The sequence below is a fragment of the Cyanistes caeruleus genome, chromosome 2 (assembly GCF_971803275.1).
Source record: "Cyanistes caeruleus chromosome 2, bCyaCae1.hap1.1, whole genome shotgun sequence".
Classification (NCBI taxonomy): Eukaryota; Metazoa; Chordata; class Aves; order Passeriformes; family Paridae; genus Cyanistes; species Cyanistes caeruleus.
In genome coordinates this window covers 33,169,279-33,185,347 of record NC_141702.1, presented here as the reverse complement: position 1 = coordinate 33,185,347, position 16,069 = coordinate 33,169,279, and the positions used below count along the sequence as shown (strand labels likewise).

The 16,069-nt window shown below is 36.9% G+C and overlaps 1 long non-coding RNA gene across 1 annotated transcript; it reads right to left on the bottom strand.

Annotated features, from left to right (window-relative positions):
- Positions 1–246: 246 nt before the first annotated feature.
- LOC111926074 (uncharacterized) lies at positions 247–9,466 on the bottom strand. Its single transcript, XR_002862652.2, has 3 exons — positions 9,291–9,466; positions 2,465–2,540; positions 247–829 (listed from the first exon to the last, which is right to left on the bottom strand). It is a non-coding gene; the product is annotated as an uncharacterized LOC111926074 (long non-coding RNA).
- Positions 9,467–16,069: the final 6,603 nt, after the last annotated feature.

Here is a 16,069-nt window from a genome sequence, read left to right as displayed (position 1 = left end):
GAATTTTAAACACTGAGTTTATTAGGAAAGTTGCATAACTTTAAAAAAAATGCATCTGTAAGATTCATATCAACTTCTGTGCATTTAACTTCCACAGAATAAACTAACCTCTGTTCATATCACTCTCATTTGCACTGCTAAGATTCAAAGATAAATCAAGATGATTTAAGGAAAGACTGAAGAGCTGTAACTATAGGTATGTAGAATTTTCATACTAGTTAGCTATCATCTCATGCAATTAAACTAGTTTAATCTTCCAAATTGTTATCAAAAACAGCAAGGTTTTGGAAGGATGGACAACTATACAAATTTTCTATCTATCTAGTTTTTTGAAAGCAAATTCCAAAGTACTGTAGTATTATTGAAAAAAATTAGTAATATTCCAGTCCTTACAGGCTCTAGGAACAGGAAATCTCCTGCAAATTTTTTTTGCCACAATGAGATTCAAGTACACAATGTTTTGCATGGTTTTCAGCTGTCACTAATTATACTTAAATTAATTCAGTTCTCAGTAAAATTATACAGTATACCATAAAGGCCTCTTCTTGTTTAATATTTTCCTTTAGATAATCTAGGCGCTAATTGAAACCAGGGAAAAATCTTCTGTAAAGAAGGCTTAATTCTATCATCATAGCATAATGCAGCAATTAAGTATGAAGCTTTATATGCATGTTGCCAACCTCCTGGGATCCTTCAAACTCTGTTTCTTTGTCTCAGTGAATTCTTCCTAAGGAAACCAATCTTCATATGTCAGGTACAGGAACATCTACCATGGCTAGAAATAATAGTAATAGCACTGAAATCTGGAATTTCATCCTGAACATTGAGTCTGGAAATACAAAGCAGAATAGAGATTTAATTAGAAAATTACATAGCCTAGCCAAGAAAGACCAAGGTACCAGCTATGAACAATGCTTATTATGACTGCCAAGTGCAGCTGGAAGGAAACTCACCTTAGCAAAGTGAAAAAATGGCAGGAAATCCCACACACTTCAATTTTAACCTCTGCATTATTTTTATCTGATAATAAGGTCGATATTGATGAAGGATTTTAATGTAATGACCACTGTGGAGTGCTTAAAACTTTGTGTGCCAATTCAGGACAATAAAACAGAAATAAAACTTGTTGCACGAAGGAATCTGACAAACAGTTAATGGGAAAGTGGGTAAATTTCCTTGTACCTAGTACACATTTGAGGAGAAGAGAAATGCTGTACTAGCCCAGTTTCAACACAACACTGAGTGTTAACCAACAGTCTTGAAGAGTGAACTGCACCTAAAAATAGTGTCACATCAAAAAGGTTTCTTTACAGCCAGCACTTCTCAGGTCTAATCAAAAAGGAATCTTGGTACTATTCATATTGACTATTCATAACTCTTTGTAGTTGTTAAATATTCACCAAAATTGTTACATTTTCACCAAATTTCACCAGCAAAGCAACTCTAGTTTAAAAATAATTGGAATAACTCTAAGTTAAACAACTACAGCCTCATCCACTGAGTTTTGAGGGAAAATCCAACCAAACTATTCATGCATATATCCTCATAAGGAATCCAAGATACTTAGTCAGAAACTGATGTCCTCCATGTTTCATAGGAAAACACGAAAGTACAGAAACAGAAAAAAAAAAACCCCACAGTATTATTTATGCTTGAAGAAATTAACTGTATATTTGGTCAAACCAGTATTATATAAAAACATACTTCTTTTTCTCACTTCTGAGAAATTTCTGTTGCATAAAAAGGTCTTAGTTCAATGAAAATAATCTGGATTCTCTTCCAGTTTGAAATGATGATTTGTTCCAAAATGGAAGCTACTTTTAATTTAAAAAAAAAAAAAAAAAAATGAAAGAAAAATCACAAGTCATTTATAAAACTTAAAGTAAGCATATATTTCTCCTTTAAAAACAGAAATGCAAAGTGATTAATTTCTTCAACCCTTTAATTGAGAAATGATGTGGCTGTAGCTTAAGTTTTTCCTAGCATTAAAGAAGTGTTGCAGATATAATTTCATTGTCACTACACCAGTTTCCACTTAACCCTTTGCATATCTACAGATATGTGTTCTTAAGGTCATCTCAGTTGTTGTGATCTCTTTTGTCCTCAGCTATTTGTGGATTCAATTCCTTCTCCCCTGTATTTTGCTTTTTTTTTTTTTTTCTGCTCACAAGTTGGTAATTTTGATCCCTAAGGCTTTTCTTAGCCCTCCCAAAGTCTTTTAGTAGAAGCTGAAACAGCCAGATGGAGCTGCCTTGTTTCATTCTGACCATGGAATGAAACAACTGACACCGTAAAGTTTTCAAGGCAATTCTGATAAATAAAAGTCTTTAAGAAAACTGTAAAATATAGCAGAAAATCTACTCTATGTAACCCTAGACCCACCACTCTTGAGAACATCTGAGGTATGTGGTCTTCCTATGGAACTCCTCACCTCCAGAACTGGACCAAGAACTAGTTATCTTACCACTAGACTAGTTTACTTGCTTGCTTCATGCTGTCTTCTGTGCTTCCAGCCATCATATTTAAATCACTGGGAACATCTGCAGAGAACAGAACAAATTAAGGAATTGTTTAGTTTAGAGTTTAGCATAGAAAACATTATTATGCAATCCTAAGTATCTTGCATTTATTTTTAATATCCTATTAGCATACATTATTGCTTGTGGAAATAGCTGTAAGAGACTGATAAATGAAAAAGTACAAACAGATTCTTCTTCCATCTTGACCTCAAAAACAGTTGGCTCTACTTAGCAGAATTTTTAAAAACAAGATTCTTGTATAACCAACTGTCTTATCTTACATTATCATCTGCTGGAATAAGAAAAATGTAGACAAAACAGCTTGCTTCTGTAAGACAGAGCAACACAAGTAGATTAATGTAAGGTCAGTTATAAACTCAAAATTTTAAGTTTTGAGATATGCAAAAATGGATGACACTTTCAGTTGTTGATAAACAATTAAATATTAGCTATTGAAAAAAATACCATTAATTCCGGCTTTTATTTCACAATATTTATAAAAATATTTATTTAAAACATGGAAACTAGTTTACATTTTTAGCACTTGTCTTTAATGGCTTGAATTGCAGTAAACTTAAGTAACAAACTTGCTAGATACCCTTCCAGTCAATAAAATATAATCAGTGTGAGTTTCAGTCATATGATTTATCTAATTCCAGTTTTAATGGGAGGGTCACTTTCCAAGTATAAGCATAAATAATACCTTACATGGGGTTAGAGAGTCATCTCTTTTGCTACTGAATACCTGGAACAACACCCCCTAATTGCAGACACATCAAAATCTTTCTTTCCTTTCTCTCTACTTAAGTGTTCATTAAAAAAATTCACATCCTGCTACAGTAATAACAAACTCTTGTATTTTGTTGTGGATGTTGTTGTCACTGTTGGACACAAAATGATTCACACAGACACAGCTTGAAGTGTGATGAAAGAAGAAGGAAGTTTGTTTTGTTCTTTCAGTATTTATAGGTTTTCAAGCATGACCAGGGATTGGATAGTCAGTTTACCACATTCCTAACCACACTGGCTGTGAGAGATGCTCATCAAAAGGCATATCTTTAATGGAATGTATAAACATCTATGTTTATAGTTACTTTCCTAAGAAAGTGGCTAGAAATTATGAAAACAATATCGAAAGGCCTGATTCTCAGGGCAACATGTTGTTACTCATTTACAAGCACACTTGTTGCATTTATCTGTGGGAAAGAAATGTGAGGTGCATTTTTACTCCCTCATCTTTTTAGTAAGGCTTTGAAAAGTTACTTGAATGTCAGGGCCATTTAGAAGTGCCCTCTAGTTCCAGTCCAGAGTCCACAGTCGCTCCCTACAAGCTGGACCCAGCCCGTTAAGAGGGATGCTCAGCCTGGTGTGGTGTGACAGCACAGCCAGGCCACACACAGGGGCTCAGGGGCCCAGAATCAAGGGGAGTTGCAGGAAGTGATTCTGGCTCCCAGGGAACACATTACTCAAACTTTCCTCTGAAGAGGGAGAAAGAAGCTGAGAACTCCCAAGCTCTGCTTTTGTTAGTGGCATTCTGTGCTGCGTGTTAAAACCTGTGGCTCACCTTTGGAGGAAATTATATCTCCCACTGACTATATAAGAAGAGTGAGCAAGTGGTATGATTTGTTTCACTTTATGCAGAGAAAGAAATACAGTTTTTTGCTTTGCAAAACCTTAGCTGAAGGCACCTATGTTGCCTCTTGGGATCTCCCCCTAAGCCCTGAAACTCATTAAGGATAAATAGTTCATATTGTCATCAGGAAGCTGTAGAAATAGGCTGTAAAATCTCCAGTCTTCAAAAATATACAAAATCCTTTACCTTATCTGCAGGAATTACTTATGAAAGGAAAAGATGTGCTGTTTTGCCCTTTTTTTGTGGTAACAGGAAGTCCAAATTAAACCTTAGCCAACATGCAAGAGGCCAGAGACTGATCATCTTCTCCAGCAGAACTGGCATTCTCATCCTGCCATTCCAGACTGGTTTAGGAAAGATCACTCCACCTTTTTTAACAGAAGCTCTGGCTAAGGAAATGTTCTTGAACAAATTTTTCTATGTTGACTGTACTTTCTGTGCTTCCTATGCTAAAATGAATGTCCTTATACATATTTCAGTGATGTTTTTTATTGAGCTAGCAGGTCTCAGTGAAAATTTCTTTTTATATATGATTAATGTCACTTCTTAACATGTGTCTGAGTTTGCTGACATAATATAATCCTTGTAAACTCAAAATCCAGAGGAGCTGGCATAGGAAATTGTGTCTGTAGGAGCATATTTCTCTTCTTTTGTACTAGCCAAAAGTCAAAGATATGTCATTGGTTGCTCAAGTGAAAAAAAGAACAACAAAAACCAAAAACAAACAAATAAAATAAACAAAATAAACAAAAGAAACAAAGAAAGAAAGACCATGAATTCTAAAGTATTTCTTACTTTGAATTTCATTTGAATATTGAGGCATTGTTTTGATCTCACAAATCAATGTGCCTATCCCAAACTCTACCCTTTCCAAAAGAAAATCCTTGAAGCATTTATTTTTTGTTATGCTGTAAGAGAGCTACAGAAAATGACATTGTGAAGAAAAGGTTGGAGAGAAAAGATGTTTCTCTGACACAAGCAGGATCCACTATCCCATGTTAGCCCTCTCAAACATGTATCAAAACATCTCTTAAAAATCTCTTAAGAACCTCCCCAACTCCCCAGACCATAAAAGTTAGCACTAATCAGACCATTACGTATCTGGAAAGTTTCCATAATATTCAAGTTGAATTTTCCTAATGCAATTTAATCTCCCCATCCTGTCCAACAGGATTCCAAATAACAGATCCCACTCTCTCTATGAGAGATTTATAAACTTGAAGACTGCCATTATTTCTCTCTTCCATCATATTTCTTAGACTATACAGTTGCTTTTAAGCCATGTTCATTGGTCATTATTTCTGTTTTTTTCCTATACTTCTCAAGACTGATAGACTTTTTCATTGGGATGGGATGAAGGTCTTGCAAGAGGAAGGCAGGAAAAAGTGATAGGTTGTTTTTTCTCTGGTCAGTGAACTCAGGATACAATCCAGGAGTTCAAGCCAGTCTTGACAGGAGTAAGTTCTTCTTACTGACTTCTAGAAGTTCTCCTTTGGTCCCTCTAAGTCCTTGTGCTTTCCAAATGTGGTGAATAAAAAAGTCATTCTGTTCTCTGACCTCTAAAAATTGAGAAGAATGGTAAGATAATTTTATCTTTTGTGTAACTGAAACTTCTCTTTATACTTCTCTTGGTATTCTTCACATATCCCAGGATCTCTTTTTGTAAGTGTGTGATATTGTTGACTTTTGTTCAGCTTGTCATCTCCTATAAGCACTCTTTTCTCTTTCACCGGTCTCCTGTAGCTCTTTCTACACTTGTTTCCCCCTAAACATGAATCCTTTCATTCATCCTTGTAGCCTTTATTCCTAATATTTTTCAGATCATTTCTCCAACTGGTGAAAACCATTGTGAATTCTAAATATGTCCTGCATCAATCTTGAAGCTCATTCCAATTTCACTTCATCACTAGGTCATATTACTTGTAAACATAATTAATATCCTCTTCAGTCAAGGATATCCTGGGCTGGATTAGGAAGAACATTGCCATCTGGTTTATCCCTCCTGTCTAATCCCTAGTCAGACCACATGTGGACTGCTGCATCCAGTTTTGTGCACCCCAGCGCAAGGAAAATATGGAATTACTGGAGAAAGTCCAGCACAGGGCCAAAGAGATGATGGACTGAAGCATCTTAGATATGAGAAGAGGATAATAACTGTTCAGCCTGGTCAGGGAAAGACTCCCTTGCTGAGGTCACTTTGCCCTGAACGCCTGCACGGCATCACTGCCGATACTGGCCACAATCCATTTGCTCTCCTAGACCATGACAGCTACTCCTCTTGTGCTGCCAAAGATACCCACTGATGCTGCTCTGCCTTGAGGGACACCACAGCCAAATGGGATGGGTTTTCCCTGGGTTCTGAGGGCATACTGTTGATCTCATCTCTCCTTCCAGACTTAAACTTGCAGTCAGAGCTGGCCAGCCCCATCATGCCAGACAGGTCAACTTGTCCTTCAGTTCCTGGCTCTGACAGCAGCTGATCCCATCAGAAAGGCACTAACTGTATGCCTGTTGTAACTGGCTCATGGTCCCACATCTCTGTGAACTCTGTCCGCTCTAAAGAAGCTGGGGGTGATTCAGTAGCCTTGTAAAGTAGCCTTGATACTTGCTTTATATTTTTATTTAATTAGATAATATTTTCATTTAAAGTTAATTAACAGTTTCATTAGCTCCAAATAAAGTGGAGCTTTAATCCAAAAATTATATGCCTATACACTTGTGGATATATATTTGATTTTTTTTGATCTTTAGATATATAATATATAAATAGATTAAAGCCAATATTTATTATTGTTTGTACACTCTTTCTATAAATAGAGGAAAAAAATGTAAAGGTAAATGTCTTTATATAACAGCATTTTCATGCCCAAAGGAAACAATCAGCCAGTCAGAGGGCACTTTGTGATCACACGACAATGACAGGTTTAAAAAATGGCAAACCTGCCACATAAAAGCCTGAGAGGTTATGACATTTCCCATGGTAATGACTTTGGTGTATGTGGTAGTCAGGGATTATTTATTCTGCTGTATTTCAGGGTAAGATGGAAGGGGCCACTGGTCCTGCCAGCCAGAGAGATGCCTGTCAACACATGGGAATGCCATTTTACCAAAGGGGATGGAAGGAGGTGGAGTAAAAAGAAGATGCCAGTAGATGAAAGAGTAAAATGTGTGGGTGTGGCTACTCTAATTGCTACATCAATAAAATTTATATATTGAGGGATCACTTTAAAACAAGTCATTTTATAATTTTCCATTCCATAGTGAAGCTGATTTGACACAGTAAAGTTGTATTAGCTGAGTTTAGAAAGTCTGCATTCTCTAAGGACCTTATTAATTGTAATGTATATGCTTCATCCTCCTGTCTACTGGCTGTATATGATGACCCTTCCACTGAAGAAATTCAGTCCCAAATGAAAGAAGCAAAAAAAAGTTTGCAATAGATAAAATTGGTACATGGCAAAGACTCTGCACATTTCATGCCTAGATTTGTTTATTACATACTTGCTCAGTTCTCTAAATCTCTTAAAACAGGAAGATGTTTAAAATCTCTAAAATAATATCTCAAAATTAAATCTCTTAAAATAGGAAGATATTTAAATAATTGAATTATGTGTTTATGCTCACGTTTGCATTTTATCTCACATTTTTATATCATAGGATCATTTTCATGCCTCCTTTTGGAGATGTCCCAAAAGATTATTAATCCCAAAGCTGAGTACTTTAGATAACACAGGTAGTCAATATACAAGTACTAAAAAAACTATCTTTATGCATTAAACTTCTAGTGAATACAGGCCAGTTAATCAACTGATTTTAATATATATTCACACCATCTATAAACATAAATAGAAGAACAGTGCCAACAAGGTGTTTTATTCTAGGGGAGTTTTTAATTGTGGTTTTAAACCCTTGCTTGGCATCATAGCAAATTAAGAACTTGGTAGAACTAAGGTGGATGTACATGACAAAACTGGATTTTGTCTTAGATGGAAAAAGTCATTTGGAATTGATACACAGAGATGTAAATGTTGAATAAACAGAATAAAGCTAAAGACATGCCAGAGATTCATGATGAGATTATTCCATAAAGAGATAAGTCTAAAATGAATTCTTGATGATCAATTGATGTCAAAACAAAGTTCACCTGAATTTGGTCCTAAGAGTGCAAATCATCAGTGACTATTCCGTAACTTCTTTGGGCTGCTATGTTCTTTCAAAACAAGACAAATCAATGTAGCCAGATACATAACAGTGCATGACAGACATCCTTCCTCATGTGTATATAGTTTAATTGTTATTTTCTTTCCAGAAAACATTATCAGCCACAGCTCAATTTGCAAGCCTCCTTGAGAGGAAAGAAAGGATTAAACTTTTTTTCTTTTGCAGTATCTTGTCCTTATCAAGACTGACTTGTATTTTGATCTTGGTTACTCACTGACTGATTAGTTTGTCCTGCAGGTTTCCATTACAAATTTTATTGAGTTCTTTCATAACAGATGTCTAAGTCTTTCTCTTTTCAGATCACTAATGTGATAAAATTTGACTACTCTAGAATGATAAGGAAACAATTCATGCTAATTTTCCTGCATATTCTAGCATAGTTTGTGGTATTTTCTTTTGCCTTACATGAAAGGTTTTGATTAATATTTTCTGAGTGATTTTCTAAATAGTTCGCTGTACTTAATCAGCATTTCATTTTTCACATGACTGTTAAACATGATCAGTTCCCAGTAGACCTAATTTGAGGTTACAGTTTTAACGCTATTATTGTTTTCGCAACTGTGTAATGGTTTTGCTGAGTGAAATCATGTGGGCAAAAAAACTGCTAGTCTGAACTTGAGGCAAAGGCCAATTAGTTTTGGAACATTTTAATTGTAGTTCCTAAGAGCTAGGAACAAAACATCAGGAATATTTGCAGCAAAACAAAAACAGGCCGTCTGTCTGTCTCATCAGACAAAGAAATACGATTATTGTGTTTTCCCCAGTACCTGTAAGGGTGGAGGAAAGAGGGTAGTTTGGATATGAATGTTTTTATATCTGCTCTCTTATTATCTCTTATTGATTATCTTGTCTTACAGATAAACAAGTGTTAAGGCTGAAAGAATTGGTAAGCAAATATGTAATATGAAGTCTCTTACCCCTTATTTTCTTCAGATTAATGTCTTTCTCTTATTTTCTCTGGATCCAAGCTTGGATGATGACAATGATATTAGTTGATTTTCAGATGCTGAATGCAGAACATCCTGCACTGCTTATTGCAAGTTTTCACACTTTCCAGATACATAGTTCTTTCTGCATAGACTTGCAAGTTATGTCAGGGAAGCTTATAAAATTGAGAGAAATAACATATTCAAATGAGGTTTACTTTCTAAACCAGTTAAACCAGATAAATCAATTAAAGTAAATAAAACTCTGTCTGCATTTGAATATCAGTTTCTGATGTCAAATGTAATTGGTAGTACCTGAATGATTTAAGAATTCATGAGGTTTTAGAAGGATAACCCAGAATGTGCAATCATAAGCCAAATCAGGCAAGAGCTCTCAGGCTTGAGGAGTTACCTTGGGCCCAATCCCATCCAAGGGGAGAGACCCCAACTGCAGACCCCCTTCAGATCCTCTGCTCTGGGCAGAATGGACTCAACAGACCCCTTCTGGAGAGTCTCCCTTCATACCCTCACTGAGTCTGATCTGTGGTCAGATATGGTCACTTCAGCCAGGGATGGTCAGTGTTAGAAGGCTGAAGCCAAATAGCACATGGCTGAGGTCAGACACAAGGCACTCACTGGAGGGCCTTGATCCCTGCTAGAGCAGGTGCACCTGCCATGGGTGAAATTGGCCACTCAGGACACATAAAATATGGGAATATTGACCTGTAAATCAGGGAAGAAAGGTTTCTCAGAAACAACGTCATTTAGTTTTTACAGCTGTTCCTAAGACTATCTAATCAAGTAAGTGCCACCAAGATACTCTTGCTTAATAGAAGGGGTAAGGCCAAAACGATAAAGATTATTTGCTGAAGGTAAGTGCCTACTTTCAAATTCCTACAATTTGATACAATTTATTTTCTACTTCCTATACTCCAAATACAAAGGCTTCAACCCTTACAGAGACTTACATTTCACCACATATCTTCCTTCTCTTTGTTTTCCATAATGCTATCGGACTGGGTCCTTTTATGTTATCAAACCTTTCTCCTAATCTTGCCTTTATGTTCTCTGCCAAGCCATTTTCTAGTAAGTCTTTGAAATAAGGTCTGTTCTCATGCCACATCTCATACCGACAGTCTCCTCCCACATTCTTACATAGCTTCCACTCAGTATCAGTAACCTTGACAGCCATTCTCATCCAGTTTGTGAAATCAGGTCTTGCTTTGCCCACTTCCAGACTCTAATCCCAGAATCAGGGTCTCAGCTCTTCCCAGCACTTCCAAGCAATGGACCTGCAGAGTATATCAGGTTCCTGTGTCAGAGAGAACACACAGAGATGCACAGTAAATTTCTGTCCCACCTTTGCATTCTTGGACACCAGCTCCATCTCTTCCAAACTTTTCTTCATCCAGGGCTGAATAAAGCATGAGTGGTTGTGTTCAACAACATAGCCCTGTGTGAACCCTTTTTTCCCAAAGAAAAATGGATTTCTTTGTAGGGGAAATATAACTTTAATCTTCTGACTCTGTAAAAGCACCATTACTGTCAGTGATAACCTTTCCTTTGCCTTTAGAGTTGTTAATATTCCAGTCTTTAAAAGTAAATGCCATAAATCTTTCCCAAAGCATTTTTAATGTAGCAGGACTTTGTTATTTGCTCTTAAACTCTGACACCAGATTAATCAATCCAGCTTCCCTTTTTATCCCCTTCCTCCTTGATTTGTATGATTATGTTTTAAGAGTTTTATCCACGGATGGATGGATAGGTAATGAGGTGTCAATGGGCCATCACACATATGCAAAAATATTTACAAATACGCATTCCAAAATTCAGTTGAAGAATAATTCATATGCATTAAATAAAACACAGAACATCTTCCAGTCCCAGGACTGTTATGATACAACAGATATCATAGCAGTAATGACACCCTTTCTCTACAGCATTAGTTTAAAAAACACTCATTCACATCTAGTGGTGTCCACAGCCAAAATCCCACCTTGCATCAGTCTACCAGCAACAATGATCCTTTGTCCTTGAAGGATTTGCTCTCTATTTACTACCCTAGTAGATCGTCTTCTAAATATAATTTTGACAGCATAAGCATTTTAAATATTTAACAGAAACAGAAAAAAAAAGTGCAGCACTTTTACAAATGTATTCAGTCGTATATTGACACTGCTGGTGTACCACTCCTCAGAGCAGATAGCATTTCCTGATTTTTCAGTTCCTAATTCTGCTAAAACATTCACAGCATATCAGAGAGTAACAAGTATCTGAATTTTTACCTTGGACCTAAATGGTGTGTAACAAGGAAGATACTACAGAAGTATACTGTAAAAGTGTAGAGAATTTGGGGATTGATCACAAATCACGGTTTGTGATGTCACCACTTTGTGAAGTGTGTGAATGTAGTTTGATGCCCTCAGGAAATAGCACACAATCCTAAAAAAGCCCCATCACAACAAAATCCGCCAAAACTAAACAGTGAAGGTCTGGGACTTCAGATAGTGTTAATAGCTTAATTTTATCTAGAGACAAATGGAAAAATAGAGAATCACAGTTGGAAAAGACCTCTGAGATCATTGCATTCTGATCCTTGACCAAACACCACCATGTCAACTAGGCCATGACACTGAGTGACATGTCCAATAGCTTCTTTAACACCTCCAGGGATGGTGACTGTACCAGCTTTCTAGGCAGCCCATTCCAATGTTTAACAACCCTTTCTGTGAAGCAATTCTGCTGATGTCAAGCCTGAACCTCCCCAGATGCAGCTTGAGGCTGTGTTCTCTCATCCTGTCACAGCTTATCTGAGAGAAGAGACCAACCCCCAGCTGAGGTAAATTGTAGAGAGCAGTAAGGTCACCTCTGAGCCTTATTTTCTCCAGGCTAAACATCCTCAACTTCCTCAGCTTCTCCTTGTAAGGCTTGTGCTTCAGACCCTTCACCAGCTCTGCTGCCCTTCTCTGGACTCACTCCAGCCCCTCAGTGTCCTTCCTGCAGTGAGGAGCCCAGAGCTGGACACAGCACCCGAGGTGTGACCTCACCAGTGCTGAGTACAGCGAAAGAACCACTCCCCTAATCCTGTTAGCCACAATATTCTTGATACAAGCTTGGATGACATTGGTTTTTTCGGTCACCTGGACACACTCTGGCTCATGTTCAGCTGCTGACCAGCACCCCCAAGGTCCTTTTCCACTGGGCAGAGTTCCAGGAACTCTTCCCCCCTACTCCTCGCCACAGTAGTGCTGCATGGGCCTGCTGTAGTCAAAGTATGGGACCCCGTACTTGGCCTTGTTGAACCTCATGCCACTGGTCTCAGTCCATGTCTCCAGCCTGTCCAGATCCCTCAGCAGAACCTTCCTACCCTCCAGAAAATTGACTGTCTCACGCAAAATTGTGTCATGCATGAATTTACTGAGGGTATACTCAATCTCCTCATCCAGGATGAGAATAATAAAAGCAGATAGGGATAATTCAGACCTGCTTTTGTTGGTCAAAAAACAATATGTCAACAGGTTGACAAAGCTGGAGTTTATGAGTGTACTATATATCATTGTATATTCAAGATGATATATGATATGCTTTTTTATTTACTTTTAGATGATCCAATACTGCAGAGTCTTTTCTAAAGGACATATGTTGTTTGTCATTGATGGCAAGATGGTGGAAAGTACTCCCTCCTGCTCCTGTCTAGTTATCAAGCAGAATCAAATTTTAGTTCTTATGACTTCCCAATATTTTGACAGAGCCAAGAACACAAAATGTGGGGTTTTTTGACAACTTGCAGAAGGAATTTCTAGAATGACTTTCACAGTAACTGTGGTGTTTCATCCCAGTTCTCTGTGTTCCCAGTAGCATTCACGTACTTTATGGTGTGAGTGTAAGAGCAATTAAGTTAAAATGCAAACATTTTTCTTCAATAAGAAATTGATTTCTCACTTTCAGTGAAGTAACTGGAGGAATGACTCCGAACAAGCACCTCTGTCTGTCTCTTGACTCACATCCCTGACTTTACAACACTCACTACAGCCCAGCCTATTCATTTCTGGAGACAAGCAGCAACCAGCCCATCAAGGAAGGAGGAGAACAAAGGAAACTAAAGAATATTTCTGTGAGGAAGAGACTTTTCAGTAGAGATTATAGTTTTCCAGAGCTTTTGGAAAGCCATTGGTGGGATGTCAAAACAAAACAAATACAGTGTTTAAAGGTTAGATTTAATTCTTGGATGAGCTACTGGAATGAGCGTAATTTAAGAATTTTTCTTCTAAAACCCTCTATCCACTTTATGGCTGTAGGAGAGACTAACTTTTATAAGCAGAAAGGAAAAAAGGGTGATCTGGCTCAGATTTAAGATTCCTGAACTTGATTAGTCTGGCTGTTTTAAAAAAAAACCTTGAATAAAAACTTTATGTGAAGCCCTCATTGAAGTGTTTGGTTCCAGGAAGATAAGTTATTAATTTGACATTTGCTTATTTGTAAGTTAGTGTGATGAGCTGTGATTCAAAGCAAGCAAGATTCATCAGTCCTTAAAGGAAATTACTCCCTCACATATAAAAGATCATCATCATTGACAGTGCTTCTCCAATCCCATGCAAAGAATAATTTTCAATAATTTCTTTCCAATAAACATTTCCTAGAGAAATTTGAAAAAATTACCATTAAGAGCTCTCTCCTTTTCCTCATATTTTGTTTCTTTAATATTTAAATACTGTGAATGAATGCTTACCTTTTTAATTTAAGATTAATTTATGCTTAACCCTTTGAATTAAGTAACTCAACAACTGGATAGCTTACTTGCAACCCTGATGTAGCCTTCTGTTCTCCATAACTCCTGCTTTTCTACAAACGGGGCAAAGATAGAAATTATGTATCTCAGACAATGAAGGGAACAGTGGAAATTTCTTTTTTGCAAGAGCTAGCTGAACTATAACTTACATGAAATTTTAGGTTTAAACACTGACATCCAGCTTTCTGCCTTTGCAAAGTATTAGGCACCAATGGGTCTGTATTCCCTGTTTGTACAGCTTTGATAAATTACATTAAAATAGTGAGGTTGCAGCATACATCTTTAAACTTATTTGTAAGGCAGAGTTTAAAATTATTTCTATGACCAAGAAAGAAAAAAAAAAGATAGGAAATTCAGGAAATTCAAATTTAATTGTTTGTAACTTATATTAGGCAAGACTAGTTGTGCTTTGATATTTGCAAGGTCTCAAGCTAGTGTTCCATGACACTATAATCATGACATTATAATCCAAACAACTTCACTGGAGTTGCAATAGCTATCACTGGACTACAGTAAACCCACTGTATGAGACAGAAGATTCTGTCTGTGTACTGTGGTTATATCTACAGAAAATATGGCAATAAAAAGATTAATTCAGTGAGTAGGAAGATCTCCAAGTATAATACTGACCCTGCTTCCCAAGTAAACAGTCAATAGCTGTTTCAAATTAAAACACAAATTCTGAATCAGGCAATCTAAGTGGCAATGATATTAAAGTACAAATTACTGTAATTTCAAAATTATTCACAATTCAGAATCTTTAAATAAGAATCCTTACACACATTTAATTATGAATTAATGTTGCTTCTGAGAGCTGAAGAAAGAATCACCACACAAAGAAGCTTTAGTGTCAGTCCCATGTATGTACAGACAGTGCTGTCATGCCATGGAAACTGTGTTTTTAAATATAGAAACAGTGCATCTGTATGACTTACTTTAAAGTAGAGCTGTGTTTTCAGTCAGTGGCATCTGCCAGATTGTGGGTGATGCTAGATCATGGCAATATGGTTAAGTTTATGAGTTTGTGTATAATTACATTACAGTGGAAAAGAATGTCTTTCACTGCCAGAAGAGGAGGAGAGAATGAAAGAGTGAAAAGAGCTACTCAGGGAAGAGAAATTCTGCAGCACAAAGCTGGAACAGCTTCCATATTCAGAATTTGGATGGTGAGAATTAATGAGGAAAATATTTACTGTAGCTTTTCATCTTGACTTAATTATTCTGGTTTTATGTGATTTAACCAGTCGTCTTAAAAGTTGCACATCTTCTAGTGTACCATAAGAATATCTTTAACCTTTGTTTTTATCAGATCAAATATTAAATTTAAGCTTCACAAATTTTTAATACATTTAAATCCTCCTACATTGTTACTAGTGATCTTTTCCATCTAGGCTTAAACCACAACAATGGTATAGATATTACTGGGTTATAGTGTTATTCCATTACAAAAAGAGAGACTAAAGAGAAAAGTTTGTTGTTTAGCCCCTCTTTTTCCTAGGTGAGTTTTTCCTGCATGCTCCCTTTCCCCTTTCCCCTCTCCTTGCTGCATTCTCTCAGTGATCCACACAAACCAGTTTGCCTCATGCAAAGAAGCAGGAGCCCTCCCTACAATCCTGAATACTTCATATAAAGCTTCTGCTTTGAAAAATGCTGGTTACTGTACTGCAGAGGGCTATGTCCCATATCATATTGTTCATTGAATGGTTGCAGGAGTTTTCTTTCGGAAGCACAGAAAGCTTTTCACTTTCTCTACTGAAATGGGGGCCAAAATAAGCTCTTTACTTCTGAATAAATGAGAGGTGCATTAAAAAAGCTGTCATGCCAGCCATAGCACATAGAACTTGCCTGATAGGTAAGAGCAGCAACAAGAGAACAGCTATTTCTGCACCCTATGTTCATTCCCAATATAGAAATACAAGTTTTGGTAGGTTTGTATAATTTTCCAGAAGCGTAGGCATCATAGAGGGTAGGATTGTTTAAC